General features: G+C 43.2%; 1 protein-coding gene across 4 annotated transcripts in view; it reads right to left on the reverse strand.

The window, feature by feature from the left end:
• The window catches only part of BANP (BTG3 associated nuclear protein), a 753,599-nt gene that overhangs the window by 214,564 nt on the left and 524,896 nt on the right, over nt 1-14,139 (reverse strand). The window lies entirely within an intron of this gene.

The raw sequence follows: 14,139 nt of genomic DNA on the forward strand, positions 1-14,139 counted from the left end.
CACACCCTCTACTATCCCATCAGCTATGCCCATCACATCTCACACCCTCCACTATCCCATCAGCTATACCCATCGTATCATCTCATACCCTCTACTACCCCATCAGCTATACCCATCGTATCATCTCACACCCTCTACTACCCCATCAGCTATATCCATTGTATCATTTCACACCCTCTACTATCCCATCAGCTATATCCATTGTATCATTTCACACCCTCTACTATCCCATCAGCTATACACATCGTATCATCTCACACCCTCTACTACCCCATCAGCTATGCCCATCATATTCTTCTCATACTCACTACTATCCCATCAGCTATGCCCATCATATTCTTCTCATACTCTCTACTACCTTATCACCTTCCTGTACATTCAGAGTGCCCATACCCCACCATCTAAACCCATTTTATCTTACAACCGTCCACCTATTTATGAAGTCAGTTGTATTGAATTTTGCCGGATTTGTTATCTATAAAAACAACAAATATCAGGAAGTAAGTAGGAGTAAATATAAGAGCTGAATGGTCTGAATAATGCTGATACCACTGACAGTGAGGGGCAGCTCTCTAAATATAAAATCACGTGCACAGCGTAAACAACGCCCCAGTGGTGGCGCTATGCCAAGGCCTAAGCAGATAAAGAAGTTTTGTCCTAAAAAGCTATTTATTTATAGATTATTTGTTTTCTGAATATACAGATATAAGCATTAATATCAGAAAATCATGTACTCGCATAAAGACAGCTATATAATATGCAGGAGAGTGTACATAAAGGTTTCCGCACAGCTGTCGGATTATTGCTATGACAGGAATGCAGTGCTTACTTTCCAATGTGTTTTGCTGCTAATTAAGTTGATGATCAGCAAAAGTGACTGCGATGAGCTAGGAATGCTCTTCACTATGAACAAACTGTACCACATGTAAATAAACTGTGAAAGCACAGGACAGTGATACAATCTCCCTGACCATTCATCTACTGCCCTCTACTGGTCAGGAAAGGTAAAACTGGGCATAGCCATAAGGAATTTTATATCCAGAGAGTGATCAAAGAGTAGTGGAGCCTATTTTCCACTAACCAAAACTATTTTACACCGGTGTCATTAAGGGCCAAATTCAACTGGCTGTGAATAGCTTAATATGGGTTAAAAACTGATGCTGTACGTTTTATTAAACATCCACCGTAAGTTAATACAGGTTTCAGTTGGAGGAATCTTGACTTTTAGAGGCTCATTCAGGTGCGGTCGCAAAGCAGCTAATGGACGCACGTCGGTCAATTTTTTTCTTACGGCGCATGAGTCTGAACTGCAGTGCGCATGCGCAGCGAGTGAATTGTGACTGCGGTCACACAGAGGAATTAGTTGCAGAGTGACAAGAAGGCAGCGTTTGGGGGTGGAAATGGAGAGTGGCAGAGTAAACGCAGGCGTGTCATGGCCATTCAGACGGCGGTTTCTGGGTGCACATAAATTAGCAGTTGCAATCGTACTTGCTACTGGAGAGCGTCCCGGGAGAATAGCTCAGCCTGCGCATCTTCAGTGGCACTCAGACTTTCCGACATGACCCAATCTGCGATGATGGTACCGATGTATCAGCAATTCTACGTTGTCAGATGGAAATAATGCGACAGCAGTGGACGTCCCTATGCTCAGGTTAGCTTGTGCCCATATTAGCATATAATCAATATTGCATAAGGTAAAAGAAAGCAACCGCAGTAGCAGCAAGAACATCCACACCTGAATGAGCCTCTTAGTGCGCAGCTTCAGGGTAGGTGAAAAATAATAATTCTAAATACTTATTTTAGGCAAAAATGTCTGTGTAATACCCTAAAGACACCCTTACAATGAATTATAATAACAATATACTTAGAGGTTTTTAACTAGGGTCATGTATGCAGAGGTGTACTAATATGGGACATATATGTAGAGGTGTACTGACGTGAGACATATATGTAGAGGTGTACTGATGTGAGACAGGTATGTAGAGGTGTACTGATGTGAGACATATATGTAGAGGTGTACTGATGTGAGACAGGTATGTAGAGGTGTACTGATGTGAGACATATATGTAGAGGTGTACTGATGTGAGACATATATGTAGAGGTGTACTGATGTGGGACAGGTATGTAGAGGTGTACTGATGTGAGACATATATGTAGAGGTGTACTGATGTGAGACATATATGTAGAGGTGTACTGATGTGAGACATATATGTAGAGGTGTACTGACGTGAGACATATATGTAGAGGTGTACTGATGTGAGACAGGTATGTAGAGGTGTACTGATGTGAGACATATATGTAGAGGTGTACTGATGTGAGACAGGTATGTAGAGGTGTACTGATGTGAGACATATATGTAGAGGTGTACTGATGTGGGACAGGTATGTAGAGGTGTACTGATGTGAGACATATATGTAGAGGTGTACTGATGTGGGACAGGTATGTAGAGGTGTACTGATGTGAGACATATATGTAGAGGTGTACTGATGTGGGACAGGTATGTAGAGGTGTACTGATGTGAGACATATATGTAGAGGTGTACTGATGTGGGACAGGTATGTAGAGGTGTACTGATGTGAGACATATATGTAGAGGTGTACTGATGTGAGACAGGTATGTAGAGGTGTACTGATGTGAGACATATATGTAGAGGTGTACTGATGTGAGACAGGTATGTAGAGGTGTACTGATGTGAGACATATATGTAGAGGTGTACTGATGTGGGACAGGTATGTAGAGGTGTACTGATGTGAGACATATATGTAGAGGTGTACTGATGTGAGACAGGTATGTAGAGGTGTACTGATGTGAGACATATATGTAGAGGTGTACTGATGTGAGACAGGTATGTAGAGGTGTACTGATGTGAGACATATATGTAGAGGTGTACTGATGTGAGACAGGTATGTAGAGGTGTACTGATGTGAGACATATATGTAGAGGTGTACTGATGTGAGACAGGTATGTAGAGGTGTACTGATGTGAGACATATATGTAGAGGTGTACTGATGTGAGACAGGTATGTAGAGGTGTACTGATGTGAGACATATATGTAGAGGTGTACTGATGTGAGACAGGTATGTAGAGGTGTACTGATGTGAGACATATATGTAGAGGTGTACTGATGTGAGACAGGTATGTAGAGGTGTACTGATGTGAGACATATATGTAGAGGTGTACTGATGTGAGACATATATGTAGAGGTGTACTGATGTGAGACAGGTATGTAGAGGTGTACTGATGTGAGACATATATGTAGAGGTGTACTGATGTGAGACAGGTATGCAGAGGTGTACTGATGTGAGACATATATGTAGAGGTGTACTGATGTGAGACAGGTATGTAGAGGTGTACTGATGTGAGACATATATGTAGAGGTGTACTGATGTGAGACAGGTATGTAGAGGTGTACTGATGTGAGACAGGTATGCAGAGGTGTACTGATGTGAGACATATATGTAGAGGTGTACTGATGTGAGACAGGTATGTAGAGGTGTACTGATGTGAGACATATATGTAGAGGTGTACTGATGTGAGACATATATGTAGAGGTGTACTGATGTGAGACAGGTATGTAGAGGTGTACTGATGTGAGACATATATGTAGAGGTGTACTGATGTGGGACAGGTATGTAGAGGTGTACTGATGTGAGACATATATGTAGAGGTGTACTGATGTGGGACAGGTATGTAGAGGTGTAATGATGTGAGACAGGTATGTAGAGGTGTACTGATGTGGGACAGGTATGTAGAGGTGTACTGATGTGAGACATATATGTAGAGGTGTACTGATGTGAGACAGGTATGTAGAGGTGTAATGATGTGGGACAGGTATGTAGAGGTGTAATGATGTGAGACATATATGTAGAGGTGTACTGATGTGAGACAGGTATGTAGGGGTGTACTGATGTGAGACAGGTATGTAGGGGTGTACTGATGTGAGACAGGTATGTAGAGGTGTAATGATGTGGGACAGGTATGTAGAGGTGTACTGATGTGAGATATATGTAGAGGTGTACTGATGTGAGACAGGTATGTAGGGGTGTACTGATGTGAGACAGGTATGTAGAGGTGTACTGATGTGAGACATATATGTAGAGGTGTACTGATGTGAGACATATATGTAGAGGTGTACTGATGTGAGACATATATGTAGAGGTGTACTGATGTGAGACAGGTATGTAGGGGTGTACTGATGTGAGACAGGTATGTAGAGGTGTACTGATGTGAGACAGGTATGTAGAGGTGTACTGATGTGAGACAGGTATGTAGGGGTGTACTGATGTGAGACAGGTATGTAGAGGTGTACTGATGTGAGACATATATGTAGAGGTGTACTGATGTGAGACAGGTATGTAGGGGTGTACTGATGTGAGACAGGTATGTAGGGGTGTACTGATGTGAGACAGGTATGTAGAGGTGTAATGATGTGGGACAGGTATGTAGAGGTGTACTGATGTGAGACATATATGTAGAGGTGTACTGATGTGAGACAGGTATGTAGGGGTGTACTGATGTGAGACAGGTATGTAGAGGTGTACTGATGTGAGACAGGTATGTAGAGGTGTACTGATGTGAGACAGGTATGTAGGGGTGTACTGATGTGAGACAGGTATGTAGAGGTGTACTGATGTGAGACAGGTATGTAGGGGTGTAATGATGTGAGACAGGTATGTAGAGGTGTACTGATGTGAGACATATATGTAGAGGTGTACTGATGTGATACAGGTATGTAGAGGTGTACTGATGTGGGACATATATGTAGAGGTGTAATGATGTGGGACATATATGTAGAGGTGGAATGATGTGGGACATATATGTAGAGGTGTAATGATGTGGGACATATATGTAGAGGTGTAATGATGTGGGGCATATATGTAGAGGTGTAATGATGTGGGACATATATGTAGAGGTGTAATGATGTGGGACATATATGTAGAGGTGTAATGATGTGGGACATATATGTAGAGGTGTAATGATGTGGGACATATATGTAGAGGTGTAATGATGTGGGACATATATGTAGAGGTGTAATGATGTGGGACATATATGTAGAGGTGTAATGATGTGGGACATATATGTAGAGGTGTAATGATGTGGGACATATATGTAGAGGTGTAATGATGTGGGACATATATGTAGAGGTGTAATGATGTGGGACATATATGTAGAGGTGTAATGATGTGGGATATATATGTAGAGGTGTAATGATGTGGGACATATATGTAGAGGTGTAATGATGTGGGACATATATGGAGAGGTGTAATGATGTGGGACATATATGTAGAGGTGTAATGATGTGGGACATATATGTAGAGGTGTAATGATGTGTATGTTTATTGTATTGATGGGAAATTGGTTTTTGAATTTACAGATGGGAGTTACAATTTTTTTTCTCCAAAAACATTTATATTCACACTTGCTATCACTAAAGAGACATTTTATTGTCTCTTTAAACAACAATCGCAACAATGTCACTCATAAATTGTACAGGGTGTGCCCTGGGTGAGTGCATTAAAAAGTGGGGGAATCATCCTGAACCTCCCAAAAAGCTGAACATAAGACATACCCTGTTACAAAAAGAACCCACAGTCTGGGATTATCAGGCACAAACCAATCCCTAATTTTACATAACAGACACGCCATGTGAGAGAAAGCTAGACAAGTTGGGCAGCACGGATGATGTAATGGTTAGCATTACTGCCTCACAGCACTAAGGTCATGGGTTTGATTCCCACCATAACCCTGTGTATAGTTTGTATATTCTACACTCCGGTTTCCTCCCACAATCCAAAAATATACTGGCAGGTTAATTGTATTCCAACAAAATTAACCGTAGTGTGAATGTGTGTGTGTACATGTGATAGGGAATATAGATTATAAGCTCCACTGGGGCAGGGACTGATGTGAATGGTCCAAATATTCTCTGTAACATGCTGCGGAATATGTGTGCTATATAAATAACTGATAATAATAATAAAAATAAGTAAGCAGGATTACCACCATTTAAAATGAACAAATTAGATAAGAGAAGGCTGGGTAGAGGTAAATACCTACTCGTGTCCTAGATAAGAGAGGTGGCACAACAAGGTACCAATGGAATATCAACATTTTACTTATGTGTACAGTATCGCTTAGTAGTGTCTTCTGCATAATCGCTATATCGAAAAGAAAATATAAAGGGGGGTATTCAATTAAGTGCCGTTATTTCGACTGTTCGAAAAAAACGGCACTAATTCGACACAGGGTGTTCAACTGCGGGCGGTTTCACCCATTTTTTTAATACATTTTCGCCATTCCTGTTTCTCTTTTTTTTTTGTCGAATCGGCATGGGTAAAAATTGTGCAAAAAATGGGTGAAAACGCCCGCAAATACGCCAAAACATGTGTATCGGCGGCAAATTTGCCAATACACGTGGTTTTTCGCCAGTGCCGGATTTTACGACCAGTCGAAAAAACCACACAGGCATTGAATAGGTCGAATGTAAATTCCACCTAAAAACAGGCGAAAAGTGCCAAAACAGCACTAATTGAATACCCCCCAAAAAGATACAATAACTGTAAAGAAACATCGGGCCAAATGTAATAGAGTGAGAGTTTCAGAAAGTGAGAGATTTGGTAAAGTTTTGCAGTTTTTTTTAAAGTGGCAATCATTTACACTGCAAAACCAGGTTGATCTTGCTGTGTAAATGATTGCCACTTTAAAAAAAAAACTACAAAACCTTACCAAATCTCTCACTTTTTGAAACTCTCACATTTGGCCCATCATGTCTGAGCTTATTTCAGACAATACAAATACCAACAACTAAACTAAATGTAATACAGGTTGAGTATCCCTTATCCAAAATGCTTGGGACCAGAGGTATTTTGGATATCGGATTTTTCTGTATTTTGGAATAATTGCATACCATAAGGAGATATCATGGTGATGGGACCTAAATATAAGCACAGAATGCTTTTATGTTTCATATACACCTTATACACACAGCCTGAAGGTCATTTTAGACAATATTTTTTATAACTTTGTGCATTAAACAAAGCGTGTGTACATTCACACAATTCATTTATGTTTCATATACACCTTATACACACAGCCTGGGGGTCATTTAATACAATATTTTTAATAACTTTGTATATTAAACAAAGTTTGTGTACATTGAGCCATCAAAAAACAAAGGTTTCACTATCTCACTCAAAAAAGTCCGTATTTCGGAATATTCCGTATTTCGGAATATTTGGATATGGGATACTCAACCTGTATCAATGAAATGATCCCTATGATGTAATGGAGCGGATCATCCTCCTGAAACGCAGCCCCCTCCGTACATTGCTGAGCACTCGTTCATCTCTACAGCTATACGGAGAAGGGGTGTAGTACGGGTGACCGGCGGTCTCCTGACCGCCGGTCACCTTACCGACGCCGGGATCCCGGCAGCATACCGACGCCGGGATCCCGGCGGGGAGGGGCGAGTGCAGCAAGCCCCTTGCGGGCTCGGTGGCGACCTGCGGTCGCCACGGGTTCTATTCCCACTCTATGGGTGTCGTGGACACCCACGAGTGGAAATAGTCCCTGTTGGTCGGCATGCCGACCATCGGGATAGTGAGCCGTCGGGCTCACGGAGGAGGTCATGTGACTGTCGGTCAGCCGACCGGCGGTCACATGACTACCACCCCGGAGAAGAGGCCTCCGGCTGCAACCTGCAGGTACTGAAGTATCCGGGGAATGGGAGTGAACAGAAATTCCAGCTTCCCAGTGTGCACAACAGATCCACCAATAAATACAATGCGCAAGGAAAATATTTTCATTCTACGAATGCTGTTTTTATTTTATTTTTATTTTTTTTGCTGGAAAAGCAATTGACTGCTGAATGTAATCATACTGCCAAACTTACAACAACCGCAGGTTTTGTGGTTTTAGTCCGACATCAAAGCCCGGCGCATATAAAGGCTGCTCAGAGGACTCACAACACAGGTTGCTATTTTTAAATCTGACTCAGGCTCTGTTAAAGGGAAATACTGTCATTGATGTTATCTACTGTACTGTATAAGTTAGGAGCACAGAGGAGCCATCTTTGATCTTGGACACCGAGGGCCAAATGTAACCGCCCGCAAGTCACGGGTGCCAGAGCAATTTCAGCGAGATATTTAATACAGCAATTAGTTTAAAAGGAAAAACCAACCAGGTATTTAATAATTAACCACACATCTTAAGCGCAAACCAGACTAACGAAATGTAGCAGCATAGTCATTAACAAAATAAGCATGTGTATTATTAATGGTGCAAAAATGCCTTCTTAGTATTTGACTTTATTGATAGCACTGACAAGCATAAAGCCAATAAAAAAAAAGCTGATTAAGGGGGTTATTCAGAGATGAACGCAGATCGCTGCATAAGCAGCCAGATCTTCGTTCATCTCGGCACATGCTGGGGGCCACACAGCACAAGGCAAGTCCGCCCAGCATGTGTAAGGCCCCTGTTGCGTCTGCAATTAGATTGCAGAGGCATCGTATCTCAGCTTGACCCCTGGCAGAGCAGCCTGGCTACGCTGCCAGGTGGTCAGCATCCATTTTTTTCCGTAGCAGCAGCGTAAAGTCACTGGAAAACGAACTCGGCCCGCCCCTGTTTTCCAGCGCCGCCCCCGCCTATCAATCACATGGCGGCCACTTCCTTCAGGGATGCGGCCACACTGTGTAAGGCCGCGCACAACGATGTATGAGGCCGCTGTGAGCGACCGTGTCCAGGTCTGAATCGGGCCCTATGCATGTTAGAGTGGCGGCAATACTGTATACGTTAGTAGAATAGTGTATATGTTTCACTAAACCAGCGGTGCCATGTACTCAACAATTCATGACATTATTAAGTTGTTGGGGAGCGGCTAAAGTGGGTTATCCAAACAGAAGAAACGTTCATAAAAGACAGAAATAAAAGGCATTTTAAACATGGCTTTGTGCGTGAGGCGCCCGGTAGTAACTGTGAGATTTCCCTAAACATGTTGTCTTGTAACAGGAGACTCTTGTCAGTAAATGCACCCACAAATGCTGCTAATGGGGAACCTAACTTTATGTATGCATGAGGCCCCCAACATCCGCCACACTTGTATGACCTTTGTCCGATCATAAGGTCTAAACACAGAAGGCCGCACTTTGCACCAATGTTAGCAAAGTGCCTGTTCCAACTAGAAGACAGAAACATAATACATACTGTAAAGCAAGAACTAAATTGTTACTACACTTTACAACACAGCGATTGTGTATTAGTCAGTGCAAAGTATTTTCATGACGAGATTCTTGATTGTCCAACAATTTGGGGTCTATGACTGAAATAAGCTAAATTACAATTACAAATGTCCCCTTCCTTTTACCACTGTCACCAGCATTCTCCTCACTATGGGGCAGATGTATTAAGCCTGGAGAAGTGATAAAGCAGTGATAAGTGCAAGGTGATAACGCTCCAGCCAGTCAGCTCCTAACTGTCAATTTACATATTGGAGCGGATTGGCTGGTGCGTTATCACCTTCCACTTATCACTGCTCTATCACTTCTCCAGGCATAATACATTGGCCCCTATGTTATCTAGCAGTGCTCCTCAGAGTGAGTGTAGAATAGCAAAGACTTTGAGGGTAATTCAGAGTTGATCGCAGCAGCAAATTTGTTAGCAGTTTGGCAAAACCATGGCCCTCATTCCGAGTTGATCGTTCGCAAGGCGATTTTAGCAGAGTTGCTCACGCTAAGCCGCCGCCTACTGGGAGTGTATCTTAGCATCTTAAAATTGCGAACGATGTATTCGCAATATTGCGATTACAAACTACTTAGCAGTTTCAGAGTAGCTCCACACTTACTCGGCATCTGCGATCAGTTCAGTGCTTGTCGTTCCTGGTTTGACGTCACAAACACACCCAGCGTTCGCCCAGACACTCCCCCGTTTCCCCGGCCACTCCTGCGTTTTTTCCGGAAACGGTAGCGTTTTTTCCCGCCCGCCCATAAAACGGCCTGTTTCCGCCCAGTAACACCCATTTCCTGTCAATCACACTACGATCGCCGGAGCGATGAAAAAGCAGTGAGTAAAAATACTATCTCCATTGTAAAATTACTTGGCGCAGTCGCAGTGCGAATATTGCGCATGCGTACTAAGCGGAATTTCACTGCGATGCGATGAAAAATACCGAGCGAACGACTCGGAATGAGGGCCCATGTGCACTGCGGGGGGGCAGATATAACATGTGCAGACAGAGTTAGATTTGGGTGGGGTGTGTTCTATCTGAAATCTGAATTGCAGTGTAAAAATAAAGCAGCCAGTATTTACACTGCACAGAAACAAAATAACCCACCGAAATCTAACTCTTTCTGCGGGTGTGGTTCATCAAATCGACAGTATCTAGGTCGACAATGTTTAGGTCGACCACTATAGGTCGACAGTCACTAGGTCGACATGGATGGAAGGTCGACAGGGTTTCTAGGTCGACATGTGCTAGGTCGACAGGTCTAAAGGTCGACATGAGGATTTTATTTTATTTTGTGTCGTTTTCTTCGTTTGACACCTGTCAAACCGTAACGCAGGTGTCCTAAGGCGAGCTCAGGGAGGACAGAAACCTAATTAGTGCACCGCGTCCCCTCGCATGGCTCTCTTCGCTCACCATGCTTCGGGAATGGTGCCTTCGCTTCGCTCGGCACAGATTACCGTTCCAATCGTAGTTCACGTGGATCGTTAAGTATGAAAAAATAAAAAAATAAAAATTTTTTTTTGGAAAAACTCATGTCGACCTAGAAACCCTGTCGACCTTCCATCCATGTCGACCTAGTGACTGTCGACCTATAGTGGTCGACCTAAACATTGTCGACCTAGATACTGTCGATCTTCAGACCGGATCCCCTTTCTTAACATGTTGAATCTGCCCCACCTGCAGTGCACATGGTTTTGCCCAACTACTAACAAATTTGCTGCTGCGATCAACTTGAATTACACCCTTTGTCTGGATTAAATTAAGGCAGCGCAGCAGCAAGTAAACCTACAAATAATTTTAGTTATTAATTTTTTATTTTCTTTTACCTGGACTTCAGGACTTTCCATATGGCAATATCTAGATAAGAGATTCCATAACAGTATTTATATGTAATATAAAAAAAAAAAAAAAAAAAAAATATTAAACTTTTAATTTGCATTGAAAATAAACCTATGCACTAAGCTGTGGCAAAGTGAATGCCTTACCACATGCCTTTGGAAGGAATTCAGCTTTCACAGCTATTAGCAGTGTGGAGCTTAAGTCATAGAAGCTAAACAGAGCACCTGAACTGATGAACTTTATATAGGGAACAGTTAGTCTCAGGAAAAGAAAAACATGGAGTTAACCTTAGCCAATTAGGATAGAGCAGGGCTGGCCAAACCGGTCCTCCAGATATACCAACAGTTCATGTTTTCCAGGCCTCCTGGAGATCTGTAGAATTGTCAGGAATGAATGCAGCACATCTTAATTAGTAATGACTACACCTGTGCACCAGCTAGGTGGTCTGGAAAATGTGAACTGTTGGTAGATCTCGAGGACTGGTTTGACCAGCTCTGGGATAGCGCTTTTAGAGGGGTGGTCTTCAGTTTGCCGGCTGTCGGGGCCCCGGTGCACAGTACACCGGCGCTGGAATCCCGGCAGCCGGCATACCTACACCGTTTCTCCCTCTTGGGGTCCACGATCCCCCTGGAGGGAGAATAGATTGCGTGGCACGTAGCGCGCCACCGTGCCCGCAGCGCGCCACCGTGCCCGCAGCATGGGGAGCGCAGCGAGCCCGCAAGGGGCTCATTTGCGCTCGCCACACTGTCGGTATGCCGGCGGTCGGGATTCCGGTGCCGGTATGCTGTGCGCCGGGACCCCGACAGCCGGCATACCATACTACACCATTTTTAAAGAGTTTAGTATTTAAAAAAATGCTGGTGCCTGTGTCTGGGCTTAGTGCTAGGGATTCCCCCTTCCACCCCATAGACCATTAGGATAATTACTGAAGCTGTAATGCTAATTGCAAGCGCTATTCATATCTGGTCAAGGTTAAAAGTTTACAGTGTGTTATCAAACACATAACTTGGTACAGAAGGTAGCGAGCCCTGAAATTGTACCTATAGATACACAACACATACACAAAGCTGTCTCGTGTAACACACACAATCGAAGACCAAAATAAGCCTCTTTACTGCAAGACGCCTGAACGCGCCTTCCGGAGCCACGCGGAGTCTGCATCCAGCCACAAGTAAGCATGGCGGCAGAAGGATGGCGCACAATCAGACCACACTTCCACTTAGTATATCAACCCCTCTGTGTTTTATTGTCTGAAACGGATTCTAGTGACAGAACGACGTAAACTCCCGAAACATGATGTTCCTGGGGTCCAATTTCACATTCTCAAAATCAAAGTCAGTCAAAAAATAAACTACATGGTTTCCAGCTAATGACTGGGACCACTGTCTAAAATATACAGTATCTTCAGGCCACTCTGAAGATACTGGCAAACAAATACGTTTTATACTTCAACTATCTTAGTCTGTCTGGGTCCTGGACAACTTGGATTTATGATGTGACAGAAACACACTTCCACATCTCTGTAATCTTCAGATGCCACAAAGAAAGGCTGCAGTCAGCGAGAGAACAGCGCAAACAACAGGGACACGTGCTCAAAGGGACACAAATGCTCACAGGATAGGGATATTATTCAAACATGAGATCTACCTGCAAAAAAACAAACAAACAGGTGTATGTATATATATATATATATATATATATATATATATTTCCCAGCAGAGTTCTTCATTTTAGTTGCTCTTTGATATGGTGGCTCCGACCTGTACGGGTTGCGAACAGGATCCCGGCAGTTGGGATACCAATAGCCAGGACATCAACAGCGGGATACTGATGGTCAGAATTCTGAGTGATCCCGAAAGTAAGTACAGGGGTTAGTGTTAGGCACTTGGGGAAAGGTTGTGTTTGGGAGGGGGGGAGGGGGGCAGGGTAAGGCTGGATGGGGGGGTGTTAGGGTAAGGGTGGAGGGGTAGAGTTAGGCTGCGGGAGGGGATGGTTTGGGGTAGGGTTAAAATACTTACTGGGATCCGTTGGGATACTGCTGTCGGCATCTTGACCCGCAGGATAGTGAATGCTGGTATTTCGTACCCAACCCACCTGTACATTGGTTAGAACTACTTTTAAAATATCTATTTTTTGTGATGCATCCAAGAATAAGAACATTTGCATGAAATATGCATGGCTGAAAAGCACAGGAGAACACAAAGGGATGCAGGTGTGTTGCTATTAGTTGAATAATGAAGCACACCTGTATGTAACCTTTACTGCAGAGTTCTCCACAATCCCAGTTGTGGAATGGAGAGATGCAGGGCTGGTTTATAAATTAGAAGAAAAATGTCTTTCTGCACATGGGCTTGGCTTCAGGGACAGGTTGTACAAACCAATAAAGCAAAGCTGTCCGATAGCAGAAAGACATTTTACGTTCCCACTGAAACAGATTTTGAAACATTTTAAAGGACGTCAGCAGTGAAGTGTTCACTGTGCAATCTCAAGCTGGAAAACTTATTTCTAACTGGAAACAAAGGAAATATGTTTAAGTGCTCTGAGGACTGAGTGACTGAGAACAGTTTTATTTGATTGCATTAAGAGAAGTCTAATAATTTTTACAGTTTCATGGGGTGTAATCTATCACACGGGCAGCTAACAGAACCCATGTGTACGAAGAATGGGGTCTTCTGCCAAAGCGTTTTCCATTGCACAGCCGCGAAAGACAGAGACGAGCCGCAAAGTAACAGCCTGCCCCCTTCCCAGTGGCTCACCAGTTACATTTAGCCCTAAAACCCCGAGCCAACTGTAGGAGGCGGCCAATGATACAAGGTAAACGTGCCGCTGCCAGTGGCTGCTCTAGCTTCACCACTTACTTAAGGATCACTAATCCCCCAAACTCTAATTGCCAAACACAACTGATGATTGAAAGGAAATACATAAAAGACCAATAGAATTCACACTACAAACCCATCCAAAAAAAAAAGTTGGGGTGAAAAGGGAGAATGTTGAACAAGCTAATGAGTTTGTACCCTTGGGTAGCATTTATTTCCACACATAAACAACAGATCTATCTCATGCACTTCTCAGATATCCAC

The sequence above is a fragment of the Pseudophryne corroboree genome, chromosome 11 (assembly GCF_028390025.1).
Source record: "Pseudophryne corroboree isolate aPseCor3 chromosome 11, aPseCor3.hap2, whole genome shotgun sequence".
Lineage (NCBI taxonomy): Eukaryota > Metazoa > Chordata > Amphibia > Anura > Myobatrachidae > Pseudophryne > Pseudophryne corroboree.